Source organism: Ochotona princeps, chromosome 12, assembly GCF_030435755.1.
Source record: "Ochotona princeps isolate mOchPri1 chromosome 12, mOchPri1.hap1, whole genome shotgun sequence".
Taxonomy (NCBI): Eukaryota; Metazoa; Chordata; class Mammalia; order Lagomorpha; family Ochotonidae; genus Ochotona; species Ochotona princeps.
In genome coordinates, this window is record NC_080843.1 from 20213864 (window position 1) to 20234327 (window position 20464).

Sequence of the window (20464 nt, forward strand, 5' to 3'; positions counted from 1 at the left end):
TGCTTTGCTTTGTGTTTATTTTCTGCTTGGATGAAAGAGAAGTGCAAGTACTATTTCTATAGCACTGCAGACAACATAAAATAGCACAATAAACAGGAATACATGATCAACTGGGGCATAATCACAGACACACACATATACACACATACACATACACACACGCATACACACACATACACACACACACACACTGTTGAGAAGAAAGTTAGGTTTGTACTTGTGTTTGGTAGTTGTGAAGCAAAGGTTTGGTCTTGTTTTGGCAGTCTTACAAAATGGGCATAATGATGATGCAGGTGGTTACCAAGCTGATTAACTCGCCACTTGGAATGCCACATTTCTGCCTTGATTCAAATTCTGATTCTTGTTAATGTGCACTCTGGTAACGTAGACATGGGTGTATTTGTTTTTACCCACAAAGAAGGTACACAAAACAGCGACTCAAAAGCAGAGATTAGAAATACACATGCAAGTGTGGATTGTCCCAGTCAGAGAAATGCCGGGGAATTAACCAAAAATAAGAGGAATGGGGAAGTTAAGAAAGACACGACACCTATAAGGCGCCATCAGCATTGGTTGTCAGCAACAGGGTGAGTGAGGCTCTTCATGAAGCTAGACTCTTTTTAGAGGTGGCAGGTAGGGGTGGTGCCTGGACAGGTATAAAGCTATCCTGGGAAATTGTGCTTCCTTCATAAGTTCAACATAGAAATCAATTTCCCTATGTTCATGATGTCCTATTCTTAGTTCCAGAATGAGCAATTATATATTGGAAAGGGGCATATTTGTATGTCAAGTGGGGCGGTAAGATCACATTTAGAATCTGCAATAGCTTTCAGTTCACTGAGGACTATCTAGTTTCTTACCTACTTACTTCACATCATTTCCCGGCTTAGATTCCCATTTCCTAATTTTAAGGGGAAAGTAAAGATGATGCCCCATCCTTTGTATTTACTTCCTGGTGATCAGGGTTGCTTCATTTTCTTGTTCTGGATTTGGAAATCTCTACCCATCTAATTTAAGGATTTTTTTTTCTTACGAGCCAGAAATTTTCATCAGTGATTGCTAGTGGCTGTGATCTCTCCATGGCCACCAGTAATTTGAGAAGCTGTTAGACTCACAAAAAACAAATGCATCAATCTTGATGAGCATAATTGGAAAAATATAAGCCACAAGACAGATATTCTAATGTTTCCCAAATAGTGGCAGCAGACAGTCTTCATGTAACAGACTTCAATAATTTCTATGCATGTTCCACCTTGGCCTGTCAGTATGTATCCCAAAGCTAGTTAGTTGGTTACGACTGCCGAAGCTCAAGAATCCAGATTAGAGTGCTTGCAAAATCTGGCCTGAAGTGTTGGTTAGATTGTCTCAGTAATTGACAGACTTTTTTTAAAGTGGTTTCATGAAGCATAGCAGGCTAACCTCCATACTTCAGTGAAAAAAGCTCACCAAGGAATTTTCCCACCAATAGCAGCTTTCTGAGAGAATAAGAAGAGGTAGATAAGACACACCTGCCATAAAGTGCAACAGCCTTGATATGACGAAAGTAAAAATTTTATTTATTTTTGTTTGAACAGGGATTTGAGGTCTCCAGTCTGTTCATACTAGTAGGCAGACTGATCGTTTGCCTGCATCTGTGAAGACTCAAGAGGCAAAAGTTTAGCTTCTTTTTTTAGGTGAAACAGCATGCTCTCTTGTGCTTGGATATACTCGAAGTAGTCTGCCTCTTGCTTAGAAATATGAGTTTACCAGAACAGTAGCCCTTTCAATAGTGTTTGTATTGCATATCATGGATTTTGATATTTTTATTTTTGATTCTTCAAAGTAGTTTTTCTCTCTTATTATATTCTTTGCTGAATTATAGGTCATACAGTAGCATCATTTTCTTCAAGAAAGTTTTTTTTTTTTAAATTTTCTTCTTCATTTCTTCAGCGACACAATATTCATTCAGTAGCATGTTATACAACTTCACGGTGTTCTAAATTTTCTATTTTTCTTACTGTTGATGATTTTGTCATATGGTTTCCCTTTTAAGGGGATGTGCAGTAACTGTGTAATAGAGACTATCATATCCAGACGTGAGGAATCAAGGCATTATGCATCTCTATTTCCGGATCAAAGAAGGACTCCCAGTGAAACTGTGACATATATCTTGATAATAGGATGCTGGACTCTCTGTTGTTGTCCATACCTACAATGTCAGGATGCACTTAAATAGGAGAATGATTGACTTTAAAACTGTTATGAAGGACTATACTATTGTAATGATATAAGGCAAACCAATGTGGGGAGGATTGGAGAAGAGGGCTTTATGAGAGGGCAAGGAAATCCCAGAGCCTATGGAACTGTGTCATAAAAGAATTTTCTAAAAATCACTTTATTAAAGTGTAATTTAATATATATCAAGATGTACATGTGTAATTACACAACTTCACAAATTTTAAGATAACTTCCTAGTCATGAAAGCATCACTTATCTATGCCATAAATATATTGATCATCTAATTTTCCTCCTGCTTTCTTTATTATGATTATGGCGGCAAGAATGTATGGGGTCCAGAGCGGTGGCCTAACACCTAATGTCCTTACCTTAAATGTGCCAGGATCCCATGTGGGCGCTGGTTCTAATCCCAGCAGTCCTGCTTCCCCTCCAGCTCCCAGCTTGTGGCCTGGGAAGGCAGTCCACAATGGCCTGAAGCCTTGGGACCTTGCACCTGTGCGGGAGACCTGGAGCAGGTTCCTCGCTCCTGGCTTCAGTTCGGTGCAGAACTGGTCATTGAGGTCATTTGGGGAGTGAATCATCAGACAGAATATCTTCCTCTCTGTCTCTTCTCCTCTCTGTATATCTGACTTTCCAATAAAAAGCAGTATATATTTAAAGTAAGATCTAAACTTCTGACAGATTTTTGAAATCAAAAAATTTAGCTCCTAAAAAGAAAACTTTTGAAAAGAAAGTAAATTACTACTGATGTTTCTCATTTGATTTAGAACGCACAGTTTCAAGCCTTTAAGATTTATGCTTTTTGTTTGCAGTTTTGATGTTTTTATTGCCTTCTTTTATGAGATGAAGTATTTTTACCAAACATTAGAGTCAAAGGGTTTGGCAGTGAAACACTCAGCATCTAGATGTCACCTCTTCTTGTGGCTTGTTTGTCTTCATGTACTTTGTTGAATAGGTCTGTCTTTGATTCTGGAACTTATGCTCACCTTACCATGTGACCATTTCTTCACTTTCCTTTCTGTTGTCTTATAAGAAAATACCCTTTTAGCACACACAGGACTTCGCGAAGTCCTTCTGTGCATCTTTGCAGGCTCTCACTCTTTCATCTTTTACTATTTGTTTGTTTTCTGCCAAGAAGCCCATGGTTCTTCTGGAGATGTTTATGTAGTCATGGATTATAGAATTATTGCAAGAACAATGGAGGCAGCAAAATGGATCCAATCTACCTGGAGTTTCTGGTTTTATAAACATAGCTATGTATAAGTCTTATATGTGTTTTCATTTTGCTATATATGAAGCTGTAAGTAACACGTAGCATTCTTTTCAAATGTCTTTTAATGACTATACAACTATTCCATAGTGTGAGTGGAAAATTTGTGGAAACATTTCATGTTCCCCCTCTTTTCTACAGTATTTTAAATAGTACTGTGATGAACAAAGTCCATAATATAGTTTTGATGTGCCATTTCATTATTTCTACTGATAGATTCATAATCTGCTAGCTCAAAGACTCTGGATATTTTTAAAGTTAATGATACAATTGCCAAGGTGTTTTACAAAATAGTGTAGTAGTTGCAATGTCAGCAGTAGATTGGCAGTTTGACACACATTAATTATTCTTGAGTACTGTAAGTCTAAATCCACACACATTGCAAGTACATTTGTATGTTTACTAACAGCTAAAAATGATATTCCATTTTTGCATCAGTTTATAGTTCTTGGATTACTGACTGAAGTTCTTTCTATATATTTATTTTGCATTAACATTTCTTCTCTAATGAGCTAGCTTTCCTTTACTAACTTTTTGAACATAATATCAAAATTATTTCTTATCAATTTATTAGCATTCACTACATCTGATGAAAAATTGCCCTACATTGGCATATGCTTCAAGTTTTATTATGTATGAACTTTAAAAATTTTACACTTAGACTGAATAAAATGCATTGATAATAAAAAAAGAAATACTCTGTATCTATTTTCACAAACATTTTAATATGCAGATAACATTTTCAACGGGGTCTTTCTTGGAGGGAATGAAAGTGAAAATAACATCTACATATTGCAGAATGGTTCCAGTCTACACAGAGCTGTCTTTAAGTTCTTTCATAAGATCGTTACTGGACACATGATGAGTGACTCTGAAGATTTAAAAATAACCGTCCAAGCATACCGCTATAAATTTGGAGACAGATCGGTCCATTCAAGGCCCAGCAACTATTGGGACACTGGACTTGCTAGGATTGAGAGGACAGTATCCTAAGATCTAGGACTGTGTAGCACCATGTGTTACAGCAGTGTGCAGTGGAACGGCTTTCTCAGTAATATCGCTGAGGTCCTGAACCATTCTGTATTCCCAATGTTGCTTTAAAACAGGCAGACTAGAGATATTGCCAGTGTGAAACAAGGACTCTATGCTTGAAACGCTTACCAGTCAAGGGCTAAAGTCCCTGCCTCGCTTCTGGTTTTGTTTGTTACTTATGCTTATGAAAAACTATCATTTCCTTTAAAGGTCCCCTGAAAGGTTCAACATTTGCAGCTTGATAATTCATTCCTTGGTCCCAGGGTTCACTCTTATTTCATTAAAAAAGATCATCCAGTCTGTCTCAACACTTACACACATCATAGCAAACAACTTAAAGCTAGAAGCAATTAACTTGAGAGAGGCAACCAGGAATGACAGGGTGTGAGCAAATCTCTACTGAACAGAGGAATTGGACATCTGATTACCCCTAAAAATTGCTAAAGATCAGTATACCTTGAGTTTGATGGAGATGAAGTATATGGGTAGAAATTAAAAGTTCCAATTAAAAATTGTAAAATGCAGGTGGTTTGCATGGAAAGTTAGCACAGAATGAAGCCTGTGAGAATATTACCTGTGACACCATTATGTGTTTGGGGCTCTTGACGTGAAATGTCTAAGCTATGAAAATTGGAATTCTCAAGAACAAAGGTCTTCATTTTATGTTTTTAAGGATTTACTTACTTATTTAAAAGGCAGAATGACAGAGAGACAAGCCCATAAAAGACGGCTCTTTTATCTGTTGTTTCACTTCCCAGATGGTTGCAATGACCAGGGATGGACCAGGACTTCCATGAGGTGTTGAACAACTTGGGCCATCTTCTGTTGCACTTCTAAGGCCTTGGGAGCTGGATCAAAAATGAGGCATTCCGAAAGTAAACCAGCAGCCATAGGAGATGCAGGATTGGCTTTGTTGGTGCTTTGTGTATGTGCAATGCCACAATGCTAGACCCCATGGGGCATAATTCTTTAGAAAAGGTTTATAAGGGAGGTAGAAATCTCACAAAGCTAGAAAAGTCTAGGTGAGGTGGAAGTTGCTAAAAAGGCCTAAATATAAGTTCTAAGCTTCTACTTGCCAGTAAGTATTATACAATTGCCCTCTCTCCTTCTGCATATCTCCTCCCTTTCAGTAAGTCTATGCCCTATTCTCTCTTGTGTGTGACAATCTAGTTGCACATATGTAAGTGTGTTTACTTTCTCACCCTTAAGTAGCATTTGCTATCTCTTCGTTCACCTGCAGACTGAGAGGCGGTTGGTGGTTTGCCACCATATGAAAGATCAATTCCTGGCTTCAGTCAAGCCCAGCCCCAGCTGATTTAGGCTACAGCTAGTGGGCCAAAATATAAGTAATTCTGTAGCCCAGCAGCTAAAGTCCTTAACTTACACGCAAAGATCCCATATGGGCACCAGTTCTAATCCAGGCAGCCCTGCTTCCCATCTAGCTCCACTTCTCGCCCAGCTCCCTGCTTGCTGCCCAGAAAAGAGCTGAAGATGGCCCAAAGCCTTGGGACCCTGCACCCGCGTGGGAGATGCCTCCTGGACTTGAATTGGCACAGATCCGGCCATTGACACAGCTTGGGGTGTGAATCAACGGATGGAAGATCTTCCTTTTCTGTCTCTGCTCCTCTCTGTATATATGACTTTCCAATAAAAATGAAGTAAATCAGTAAAAAAAAGGGGGGGGGGTAAAAGGGATTCTGTTTCTTTTCCTCTGTCTCTCAATTTCAAATAAGGAGGATTGGAAAATATAAAAGATAAATAGATGAATTGACAGATAGAGATGTAGACAGATCTGTAGATGCAGGCAGTCTGTCATCAAGCACCATGCTATTTACTTCTAGTGTTCTGGAAAGGCAAAGTGTGCTGGATCACAAGGGGTTAAAACAACAAAGAACCGGAAGTCACATATTGTAGGAGGGCGGGATCTGGGCATTTTCGTGAAGTGCACTGTGTTCTCGTTTTTATGTGCAGCTCAGTCTGTGGAGTGTTCTTGTTCTTACACACTCCATCATGGGCAGAGAATAACCTTGTCTGATCTTTGTGTTCTGTGAAATTGAAGATGCTGCGGCAGAGAAACCACTCAGCAGAGCCAGTCAGATGAGCTCCCAAGAGAAACTAGCTGGCGTCGCTCCTTTCTCTCTTCAGAAGTGCTTCAATAATGGGGAACTACAGAGCATAAGATGCAGGGACAGAACAACCACGAGAACACATTGTACCTATTCTGAGATCTCAGAACAGAAATTAATCTCTAAGTAAAGACAAATAGAATAAAAACCCATCACAGTTATGATAAAGTAAAAAAATTGCAGTCATAAAGAACAATCAGATTGCCCTAACCAAGGTTACGCTGGCAAACAGAAAGCTATTTAGAACACTCAACGTCATGGGGGAGGGGTAACATCTTATTTTAGAATAGCTTTAAATTTCAAAATACATAAATATCAGAATTTGGACAATAAAGACTTCCCTTATTATCTAGGTATATAGCCATAAATGAATAAAACTGAACAGCTTTCATTGTAATCCTTGTGAACCAGAGGAAGAACTCAATGGTTTAGAGAATTTTGAGGGGTTGTTTATAGCCTACATGTAAGTTGATTTAAGATGTACCACTGCGGAGTACCCTGCTTTCTGATCCTTCTCTGGCGTCTGCCTCCAGCTTTGTGCTGATGAAAATGCTGGGATACCGTGGTCAGAGTTCAGCTAGTTGTGATCGTACCAACTTGTGCGAGATCTACACTGTATTCCCAGCTCCCTTTAGTTAACACATGGATTGCAGATTTCTCCCTCTCTCTCTCATTATCAAATATAGGTTAAAAAAAAAATGTTGAACAGTTCTAGCACTCACATATACTAGTAGAATATTTTAAATATAAAAATTAGTGAATACTTGTTTTGATAGCTAGATTAATTCAAAAATTAAGGTGGTTAGAAAGATGAGTAATTTAATTAATAGTAAAACAGTAATGTACACAATAATATAGTCGTAATGAGAAAATTAGTTGTGTGCCTGAAAGCACTTATTTATGATTTTGATTATTTATGATTATACATCAAGATAAACTCAGATGGTCATATGTAAGGAAACTGACATGAAAAAGAATAACTACAAGCAAATGTATATATGAAGATGGGACTGTGAAGCTTTTTTCCAACATTTTAAAAATGAAAGAAATTATATAACTGAAGAGTTAACTAATTTTTTTCTAAAACTTTTATGTTTTTGACACTTAAGTAACAGCCAAAATATTTTAAGTTGAACTATCTTTTAATAAAAAAATCAAAAACATAACAGCAAAATGTTGTATTAACATGTAGCAATACCAAATGAATGAGAGACAACCTCGGAAAAAAATTACATAAAGGCAAATGCCATAAGCCCTTGAAGTGGTAGCACACAGACCAGTTAAAGGCATTAGGAAAACCAAGTCAACTTAGGTTGACAAACTGCAATGTGTGTGACATTATTACCAGGAGATTATCAATTCAGTGGCAGAGGTTCTCACAGATTTCCATTTCCAAGATGAAGTAAATGTTTGCGGCCATAAACTTTATTTGCATGAAAATAGCAGTAGGTATGAAACCACTGAACATACTCATACTCTTTGCTTTGACTTTTCCATTTTAAAACTTAATCTAGGCTGTACACATATAGGGAAACATAGGAAATAAATGCAGAAGGAAAAGGAAAGCAAAACCATTCACAGTGGTCAAATACGGTAAATGAACAAAATCTCTTGGAAAAGAATTATAGCACATCAGAAAAATACATTAAAACAAGCCATATCATAAAATATTGCTAAATCATCATATATCATATAACATGTGGGATTTTTTTTAAAGATTTATTTGCTTTTATTGGAAAGTCAGATGCACAGAGAGGAGGAGAGACAGAGAGAGAGAGAGCTGTGATGATCTGAAGCCAGGAGCCTCTTCCAGGTCCCCCACGTGGCTGCAGGTTCCCAAGGATTTGGACCATCCTTGACTGTTTCTTCAGGCTGCAGGCAGGTAGCTACATGGGAAGCAGGGCCGCTGGAATTAGAATTGACACCCATATGGGATCCTAGCATGTTCAAGGTGAGGACTTTAGCTGCTAGGCTACCACACCTGGCCCGCATGTGGGATGATCAGGTTCCTGGTTCTAGGGTGAGAATATCGAGGATCAAGCCATTGCCTGAAATGTTGGCCTCCCTTAACGGTGCCGATTTGTGATCTAGTTAATCTGCTGCCAGTTCAGCTACATGTTAATGAACCTGAGAAAGTGGGGAACAACCTGAACGAGACGGTCTCTGATTCCCTGTGGAAGACTCAGCAGAAACTCCTCGCTCCTGAACCAATCCAAAACCAGGAGCCAGGAGCTCCTTGCAGGTCTCCTACTTGGCCCATCCCTGGCCAGGTGGCAATTTGGGGCGTGAACAAGCTGACAGAAAATCTCTCTTTTTCTGTCTATCTATCACTTTCTGTGACTCTGACATTCAAACAAAGAAATCATTTTTTTTAAATGGCAACAATGTGATTTCAGTGTAGAGAAACAACTCATGCACAAAATGTTTGAAATTGAAATACATACACTAGAAAATATCAAAAAGTTAATGAACAATTTTTTAAATGAAATTGCCTATTATGCTGAAAAAGGATCACACGATCTATCCATACTTTTACATAAATAAAATAAATAAGTAAATAAATAACATATATATGGGATTTTATGTAATAAGTTATTTCCATTAATTCCTTGAAAATTCTGCAAATGTTTGCCTAATCACGCAAGAATACTTAATGAGAACCCATCACAGTAGTCTAGTGGCTAATGTCCTCACTTTGCAGGCCAGGATTTCATATGGTGCCTGTTCGTATCTTGGCTGCACCACTTCCCATCCTGCTCCTTGCTTATAGCCTGGGAAAGCAGTCAAGGACTACCCAAAGCCCTGGTACCCTGGGCCCAAGTAGGAGCCCTGCAAGGAGCTCCTGGCTCCTGACTTTGGATTGGCTCAGCTCCAGCCTTTGCTGCTGCTTGGGGAGTGAACAATCGTACAGAAGATATTCCGTTCTGTTTCTCCTTGTCTCTGTATGCCTGACTTTCTAATAAAAAAAAAAAAATGCCTGATTAAAAAGAGTACTTTCCAAAGCAGCATATTTTAAGTAATAACTCCTTTTCAAATTAATTAAATGCATTTTCTGCATTTTCAAAATTTGGGTTGCAACTTGCTGATTCATAATAGATAATCTTTCCACTAAGGCTAGTGTGGAGTTTGAAGCTGTATTGAGACAGTTAAGTGTGTTTGTACTTAAAGACAGGAGGACATATGAGCAATCTCTTCTCCATATTTTACTTATTTGTATTTATGTGAAAAGAGCAATCTCTTCTCCATATTTTACTTATTTATATTTATGTGAAAATTTCAACATGAAGTCATAGGCAATGGTGTTTTACAAGTTATCCATTTTCTTTATGAACAAAGGAACATTTTTATCAAGTATTATACTATATCTGCAACTTAATAGCCACCAAAATGTACAAAGGAAACAACTTAGAAAGCCTCCATGTTAACCTAAGATCGCAAGCCCTCCTACTTCCTAAACTGAGATCTGCTCCGCAGCTCTGGCTCCTAGTTACACATGTAGTTCTGTCTTCAAAGATACCTCTACAGAGCCAGTACCACGCAAGTGTGAGTGAAGTTCGTGAAGTGTTTTTTTGTTTTGTTTTGTTTTTGTTTTTTTGTATAAGTGTATTAAGGTGGTTTGTTATTGCTGGCTTGTCTTTGGTTTGGTTTTGTCATTAACATGCTGTTCCGTTGCTTTCTACACTGGTTTCTTGTTTATCTGCATCTCTCTGGGCTAGAGAAAACATCTTTCTTAATATACGCCGTGGACTCAGGCTATTCCTCTCCCTCTGAGCTCTCTCCAGCGCTGCTTCAAAGGAGGGGGCTGAGAGCTGTTGTTTAGCTTCATTGGACAATTATTTCGCATCTTACTGCTCTACTACACATTTCTAAAGAGACCACTTGGTATCTACAATACAATTAAGTCTATCTTTCTCTGATGTAATCTTTCCCTTCCCTGCCTGTTTTCTGTCTTAGCTTGTGCTGAGAGCTTTATTAACTTCCTGCTGTAAGTCTTCTGAGAGCAGAGTGGAGATAATCTAAAATCCTCTTACATGGCCATACAATGGGAAGGAAGGAGTGCAAAATTGTCTATCTGCAGTAGTTCAATAGATTTTTCACTCAGTCCTTTCTCCACAGCAGTGGGGAAATTCATGTCTAATTTTCTTCCTCAGAGGGATTTTAGAACTTACAAAATAAAATTTAAATCAATATAAAATACTATATAAATTGCTATTTTATTTTACTTCTTCTAATTTATATGTAAAATACTGAGAGACAGATGGAAAGAGACAGAAAATGTCCATCAAATAACCACAAATCTAACTTCCAATCTCTTATAAAAACTGGGACAGAGCCAAGTTAATGCTGAGAGTCAGGAGTTCTGTGAGAGTCTTCCCAGAAGTGACAGGAACAGATTACTTGAGCCATCACATACAGCCTCCCCTGGTGCGTATTAGCAGGAAACTGGAATGCAAAGTGGAGCTGGAATTTGAACTCAGTCACTAACATGTGCTGCAGATGTCCCAGGCAGTTTCGCCACTGCAGTTTTAAAACACAACTGAATAAATATCGATTCTAGAATTACTCGTTAGTTTCGACAAATGTGCATTTATTCTGTTTTCATGTCTCAGCTGCTTATATTTATAAATACAATGTTTATTAGTCTACATAAGATTTGTAGCAAGAGTATCAGATTAAAACAAGGAAGAGTTAATTTCTTCAACTAGTGCTATAACAAGTCACCTGATGATCTCATGCGCACACCTTAATGGTGTTTGCTTCTCCTTCCCTTATGTGTAATGAAGGCAATGGTATCAACCTGATGGAGAAAATAGCTTGCATATAATTCTCCGTTCATGCTTGATCCTTTTACTATTGCATTATTTCCACTATGTTCTAATCACTGCTTAGTTGTTGGAAAAAAAAAATGAACACCACAAACAGGAGATGACAGTTTCAAAGAGAAGAATCAAAGTGAGAACTTCAAGAGAATATGCTTCAGAAAAAAAAAAAAAACACCCATTGTTGAGAGCCATTAACCTCTGAATGTAGAAGGAAATGAGAATTTATAAAAGGATAAGATTGAAGATCTTTGCACAATGTACCTTAATGCATGTGTGACCATTGTGACATGTTATAAACATTTTCACATAAATGAACAATCGTGTCTACATGATTGTTTTGTAAAACCAACTCTATTATTTGTAACTTTGTCCCTTTTTCCTCCACCAACCCTTTAACTTGGTGTTGGCAGCCGCTCCTAACTCAATCACTTTGACTACGTGAAAGTGACCTTGAGCACAAGTTGATGGACGGCGAGCATCCGATGCTCTGGAATAGAAACCCAGCTCTTTCTGGAACTTTGCTCTTCAGAAGTTTCGTCTTGTGCCTGGTATTTCTTCCCTCTTGCTCAACCAAGTTTGCTGTCCAATTCTCTCGCCACCAAAGTGATTCTGCCTAAAATATAAATGCAAACTAATAATGCTAAACATTAATGAACAGGCTTTTAGTGGTAGCTAGACTAGTAAAAAACTAAATAGAAAAAAAAAGCCTTATTGTTAAATAATTGTGGCTTATTTATCTACAAATAATAATCTGCCTGTTTAATTTATGTATACAGCTTGATGATATCCTAAGTTATTACTTGATAGTTTCCTTATTATTGCTAAATAAATTAATTAAAAGTATTGACTCTATATGTTACCAGCAAAGTTTAGTGGATCCTTTCCTCTGGTTAGTATAGAAATAAAAATCTGGGAAATGGGCCCGGCACAATAGCGTAGTGGTTAAAGTCCTCACCCTGAGTGCACCAGGATCCATATGGGTGCCGGTTCTAATCCCGGCAGCTCCACTTCCCATCCAGCTCCCTGCTTGTGGCCTGGGAAAGCAGTTGAGGATGGCCCAAAGCCTTGGGACCCTGCACCCACATGGGAGACCCAGAAGAGGCTCCTGGCTTCAGATTGGCTCAGCTCCAGCCTTTGTGGGGGCTTGGAGAGTGAACCATCGGATGGAAGATCATCCTCTTTGTCTCTCCTCTCTGTAATCTGCTCTTCGATTACAAACAAAATAACTCTTGGAAAAAAAAAAGAAGAAAAAAAGAAAGGAAGAAAGGAAAAGCTGAGAATTGGTTGCAGACAGAGAAGTTTGATTTGCTAAGTAAACAGGTAAACATGAAAATAAGGAAAGGGAAAGTCCTTCCCCAGCAGGAATCTGTGAGATGCTTCTTGAGAAGAGATAGGAGTTTCAGAAAGCGCCCTGGGGTTTTAAGTGATCCCTGACTCCTGTTTGAGCAGGAACCTGCAGAAGAGCTTCCCCACTGGTGGTCTCCCACCCGATTAGTAAATGTCTAGGCAATTCCTTTGCTGTCCACTTGAAAGTGTGATTTTCCTGGCCATAGAAATGGCAGGTTTCCCTTCTCCCTTAGCTGTCAGGCTTTCACATTCATGCAAATACAGGGGGTACTGAGAGTGTGGCTCAGCAGGAATAGCTTCAGAAGGGCTGCCCCTGGACCTAAGATTTAAGCAGGCTTTGATGATCTCATGGCCCACACCTGGATGAGGTGGACATTGAGCTGTTTTGTTGGTTTCTTAATTTTTCCTGGAAACAAGAAATGTATATTGTATTTAGACAATTAAATTTCTTTATATTTTAAAAAAAAGGATTCAACATTTAAAATATTGTGAACCTTTACGTTAAATATAGTTCATCATGTGAAATTGAATGCAAGGACACATTTTCAGTTTCAGCTAGAAACAAACTGAGATCCATGCATACGAGGATCATTTAAAGTTCAAGGGAAACATGATTTATATAAAATTATATGTGGATTGTGAAAGTTTCAGAAAACAAGTTTTGTACCAAATTAGGCTTACTTTTTAAAAACATTTTCATGTATTTATTATTTCTTTTGAAAGGCAGTAAAAAAAATAGCTGTAGACTGTTCTGCATATTCCATCCATTGGCTTGCTGTCCAAGTTGCCACAATATTTAGGATACAGTCAAGACAAAATCAGAATCCAGAAACTTAATCTGGGTCTTCTTTTCATGTGGCATAATTCAACTGCCATAGCTGGAAGAATGTTGATTCACCAGAAACTTGAAAGGCCATCAGAGGCTGGACTTGATTGCAAACAGTATGATATGATATGATATGATATGATATGATATGATATGATATGATATATGATATGTTGGCAACCATGGCTGGGCTGAAACATCCAACAGCAAGGACCAATTTGGGTTGAAGGCCAGTCAGGAAAATCCACTGTTCCTGCTAGGACAGGAGGTGAACTGAGTAGGGCTGGCTCATGGACCCACTGGTATGCACAAAATCTGGCATTGGGAGAGGCTCTGATGGAGGAGCTTGGGCAACTCCTCTTGCAGGACACAGACCTGGCAGGTAAGCGCAAGAAACATGATAGGAAACAGCCCAGAACAGGTCATGGAAAGTTTCCCACTGGCATACATTTGGCATGGGTTGGGGGAAGACCAGGTTGAATCAGTTCTGGTCATCCACTGGCAAATTCAAGCACCAGAACATTGTGGGTCGAGCCAGGTTCAGTCGCAAAAAAAAACTAGTGCACAATACGGAAGGCCAAGGTGAGGTTGCCTGTACCGGATGTGACCACAGCACCCAACGAGCACGCGTGAGAACTAGAAAGGGACGGGGGCAGAGCCGGCAGGGGAATAAGAGGTGGTTCCTTTGCTGGACAGCTACTTCCACTGGAGAGCGTGAGCTGGGATGGGGCAAACCAGACTGGGCAGGGCTATAACACCTGTGTGCTTCATGTGGACTAGATCAGAGAAAAGCCAGGCTGGGCTGATTATTCCTACTGGAGCAAACAAAATTAGAGTGGCTGAGGGCTTGGGCTTAGCCACAGCATCAGCTGGCAAAAGCTGGCACTGGGGTCTAATTCTGTCAAGTCAAACCACAGAACCACCTGGAGAGTACATAATCTGGGAGTGGGAGAGGCCTGGGAGGGAAATAGTGGGCTTCTCCCTCTTGGGTTACCACTTCCGCAGAAGGGCAAGAAAACTAGGACAGGGGCTGGGGTGGCTAGACAGATACACAACAGCATCTGTGTGGGCTGCATAGTGGGGCTGGTTAGAGGGAACAAAGTTTTAATACCCATTGACATGTAGGACAGCCGAATGGGATGTGGGACAGACTGGATTACTGCTACACATACTGGCAAACCAGGGTAGGGGGCGGGCCTGGTGGGGGTTATTTCAGGTTGCTCCAACTAGGTTGCAGCTCCCACTGGTTTATGTGAGGGCCGAGTATGTGTTGGGCAGAACCAGGCTGGACTGCAACACCCATTGTTTCCAGTGGAAGTTGGGACTGAAAACAGAACCAACCCAGCAATCGCAACCACCAGCTGATCAGGGCAGTGGACTGTGCCGGGCCCTGTACTTGCTAGTATATACAAGAATCTGGTCTGAGAACACCTCAGACAAAGTTTTTTTTGGATATCTCCCCAATCGAAATGCTGGACTCAGAACCCTAACCAAGAAAAGACAGAAGACAGAAGAGAGAACAGGTCAATCAACCATCTCAGCTATATGTTGCCAGCAAAATATGGGGCAAACGGAGACTATATGATGAACTATGTCAATCAGTGGATTCTTCAAAGACCTCATTGTGCTTGAAGTGGCAAGATTGGCAGCGATTCATAACTGGTGAACTATCAAAACCACTTGAGCAAGAACCTCGGAGTATGCCCTACATCCGGGACCTGGGGATAGCAGGAAATTGGGTGGGCCTTCTCCCTTAATACTCCCTTTTAAACATGAAGGAAACAATATGGAAATAATAGTGTTATCCACTTCCCTATAGCCCTTGAACCTTTTTTTATCCTAATTAACTATGTAAAGATTGTCAAAAATATAATAAAAAATTATCTAAAAATGATATGTTGGCAACCTAGGGAAATGCACTGTGTTGAACATTCACCACTCAAATGTGATGTTTCACATGATGTGTCGTAGTTCTTGCAGGCTATTGTTTGACAGGAATATTACACACCATGAATGTCACACATCAATTCACTCATATGGCTTGATTTTTTCTTTTTCTAAGAAGTACATTATTGGAGACCTGCTCCAGCTGACTCAAGAGCTTGCAAAGGATGCGTGGATCACAAGACAATAAGAAGAAGAGACAAGATGTGGACCACTATGACATGATGCTCGTAATGGACAACTCAGAAAAGTTGCCTTCTTTATTTATGTACAAATCATCTCAAGCTTTTGCACAACATTCAATTATTTCATTTTTACTTCATTATAAAAGAATGATTACAGAATCAATTCTAAAAAATGTTATTATTTTACTTCAGAGGAAATCTTTTCAGCAAGCTATTACTCATTCAAACCTGCAGTGATCTGGCTGAAGCCAGGAACTCCACGATTGGCAGCACATGTGGTTACATGGTGACAAGTGGATTACTTATACTCCAAAACAATTTTCACTAAACATAAACTAATATTACTTAAAATATCAAGAGTATAGAATTAAAAGGAAAGCTCATAAATGAAAGGAATTTGCAAAAGCATATAGCATAGATTCTTTTCAAATCTTATTATCAATCATGCATTAATTATCATCACCTTCACCAAGTGCTGATTCAATTGCTCTTTGTTCTTAGTGATGATTTAATTATTTTTGTTTTTGTTTTTTACTTTTTTTTATTGGTTACATTTCGTTTTGTTACACAGTTTCATAGACTCTGGGATTCCCCTAACCCCTCCCCATGCCCTCCTCCCATGGTGGATTCCTCCACCTTGTTGCAATATTACAGAACAAATTCAGTCAAGATTCTGACATTGCAAGCATGTACCATGCATAGAGTCCAGCATCTTATTGTCCAGATACATTCAACAGTTTCTTGGGAAGACCATCTTTTGTCTGAAGGCTGAGCTGGCAGAATGTCATCCTGACCACTTAAAAGACCCAACATAACATCAACAACAATTTATAACATTATGAAGTTAATTGGCATGGAATTGAGTAACCAATATGCTAAAAAATGCAGGTTCTTAACCACATCCTGTGACTACTTCATTGACATTTCAATTTTAGTTTATATATAACCGGCTTCTACCCACCTTAAAATGGCTATTGGGTACTATCCAGCTAAATGGCAGTGAACGTATCAGGGCAACTCAGCCATTCTACGAACAGAGGGCCTTTACAAGAAACTTCCTTTTATCTTTGTAAACTGTTTTCTTTCCCTAAATATGAGCGCCAATATAAGGTAGAAATTTTTACTTTTTCTTTCCTAAATATAAGTGCCAATATAAGGCAGACATTTTAAGCCATTTTTGGGGAAGGTTCACATTTGTCTCTCTTTAGAAGATGCCCCATATACTTTCTGCTTTCCGTGGTGAGAAACCAAAATGCGTCATATCATGTGTTGTAACAGTTCGAGGAACATGGCAAACAAACTCTTTGTACCTCCATGATTACCATCTGTTCCAAGATATTATCAAGCCATTTCATAAGGAAAACATTACTTGTATTAGGGCAAGCTTCAGGACAAAGGTGGGCACATAAGAGAATGTTTGGAGCCATTGTGGGCTCAACTGTACTATTGTATGCTTTTGGCTGTATGCCATTGCCATACATCACTAAAGACGTTTTTATCATAACATGACTGACCAGTTTGAGGTGTTATACCAGTTATAGGAATCATATCACATTTGCAGAAAAACAACAACACCCTTAAGAGAATTCTATGAAACATCAGAGAGGTGATTAATTGTCCATACAATGGGGTGAGGCAGCAATGAGGCAACCAGGGATATTCTGCTGGGCCTTGCCATGCAGCCAGAAACTTCTTGTAGCCTTGCTAACTGAGGAGCAGTGCTCTTCACACATCCATCTGACCCAATTGCATAGCTTCCACAGTACATCAAATCAAGAGATGTTGCAGGGAGACACTACTGTGAAAATATTCCAATAATGCATAGATATGAACAAAATAAATGTGACTGTATTATTTTTAATTTAGATAATTTTAGATTCACATGCACTCTTCATTAATAACTTTTTAAAATACCTTGTGAATCCTTGCTCAGTTTCTGACAATGAGTACAATATCACAACCAGCATGTTGAACTTGATACAGTCTATTGAACATTCACTGAATTTATTTAAATTTGGTCAAGGTCACATATATTCAAGTATGTGTGTGCACATATATATATGTGTGTGTGTGCTGTATATTTGTCTGTTTAGCTCTGTGCAATGTTGTCTTATCTTCAAATGTTTAGGCAAAATAAATGTTCCAACCCTAAAAAATTATTTTGTAACAGTCAGTTATTTATTTCTTTATTCATTCATTCATTCATTGTTAGTCATCATGTAGAAAAGACTGAGACAGATTCTAAACTAGAAAAATTTAAATGTAATTGTTACTCTTAGTATGAATGATTTGTGTTCATTCATTTATGACACAGAAGATTGTCTGACATGTACAGATTGGTAAATGGAACACAAGACTGAAAATAACTCTCCACAGAGCCAAAGTAGCCAAAGAAAAAAAATATTAAAAATTACACAGTAAATTTTTCCATTGCTTGCAGACATGGTTTTATAGAGCATGGGAGAAAAAAGCAAAGAAGTAAAAATATGTTCTAAGCTCCAGTATTCTGAATGCCAGGTACTCCTTCAGTGTATAATTGGGTAATTTAACTTATTTCATTTCTTACTTTTTATTATGTAAATCAATAATAGCAAATGCAAATATGTAGAAATTATTTTCTTCATGTGACCATATTGTAAGGGAAAGAAAAGTTGCATGACTTGCAAAAGAGGCAAACTTAATGATGCAGGAATTACACAGATAAGAAATCTGAAGACACAGCAGGGAGATAAAGTTTAATATTATTCCTCAAAAGAGATAGGGAATAATTATACTTTGGTGATGGAGGATTACTACACGAAAAGGGAGCGATACAGAGAATACCCGAAGTAAAGATGAGAGGAAAAAGCTGACTTTAGGAAGTTAGTTGACTGAGAGGAAGATTTACAACAGAGTATAAGATCATATTTCATTGATAAACCAAGCAGTATGCTACAGGATCCTTGAAAATAAGTGAAAGATGCTGATATTGAATCCCACTTGTTTTCAAGTATTCTGTAGTGTAGGTCTCTTGAAGGACCTAAGAGCAACACATCGAAGTGATGAGAAGAGAGAATGTCTTTATTTTCATCCTTGAATTCTGTAAGACAGTATGATGTTGTCACTCAGAGAAAATCAGTGACATTTTCTTTGCTCTACAAAGTCTTTTATCATATCTGAGTCAAAGACATTTTAATCTGTGGTTATATTTTAAGCAGTATCCCAAACAACCCCCGGAACACAGAGAATGTGGGTGTAACTGATAAAACTGCTTGTGCAGATACTGCTAAATTGCTGTGTAATCAGGGTCTGATTGGGTCTGATTATGAAAGCTCTCTTTAATGAATACAAATGTTTGCAAGAATGCTAAAATCCCTGCTATATTATTATGCATTCAATCTTTTTTTTTAGTGAGACACTGAAGAAAATCTATTCTCTTTTGAGTTCTATATGTATAAAACTCTAGTTTACAATGTTAAAAATAAATGATATTAATGGACATTTATGCTTATCTTTATAAATAATTAACCACTGAGTTGCAGCACCAGTAGACAAACAATGGGTCATAATTATGCAGTGCCAAGTGTCCTCTTCGAAAATAACTCACACAGCTTATTTATGCATGTGGAGGTTAAATGATGACCCACCTAGGAAGGTAGAGGTATTAAGGTTGATCAATTCTTTTTTAATTTGCAAAAGATAAATGTTCAGCCAGAGTCATCCTTCTAGTGTATAAACTGCAGGATTTTAGCACAGAGCATATAGTAATAAATCAAATGAAGACAAGTATGCTCCTATGGTCATTAGAATTGTAATCCTGATTATTAAAATTGCTATTGCTCTGAAAAAAATAATAATAGTAAGAGGTAGTAGGGAAAGCAAGGCTTTTTTTTTTTTCCAAGTGCAGATACGGCTAATTCATACATACCTTTAATTTTCCTTACTTTACCAATATGATGAATTATTTTTCCTACGACTCTTATCTATCACATTACTGTATCGTTATTCCAAAATCATATTTTAATTATTGTGCAGAATTCAGAGAAAAGAGACAGAGAGAGAGAGAGAAGATTCTCAAATGATCATTATAATCAAGACTGCTAAGTGAATGCTGGGAATCAGGAACTCAAGCAGAGCCTTAACGATTCAAGCATTAGACATATCACCTGATAAGTCCCTGGGCCTGAAGTTTCATAAAGCAAGGATTTACAGCTGAAAATTGATCTACCAGACAGCATGCATCAAATTTCATGCAATCATTGACTTTTTTTCCCTACCTCCTTTCACATCCATAATTCACAAATAAATGGCTAGAGCTACTGAATCAGTTATTTCATCACCACATTAGAAGCTGCTTCAGTATTTCATGTTGTACAGTATGTCCTTATTGAAACTCAGCAGTGTCCGGTATTCCATTTCAGCCTGTTATAAAGCTCCTTTCCATGCACTTTCAAATGTCTCTTTCCTGAAAAGTTACTTTCTTTTTATATCGTCGACCCTACATAATTTTCCTTATTCCATATTTTTTGTTTATCTTTATTTCCTCTGGAAAATTCATTGCATAGCTAAGCACATTTTCCCAAAATATTAAGAGAGTTACTCAGAAACTGAAGATAACATGCTATGTAGTTTTTTGTCAATCATTTTACTTTTTCCCCAAGGTATCAGACATTGTGTGAGAACTAGCCTTTTATCTTCTTTTTTTCTTGTGTTTG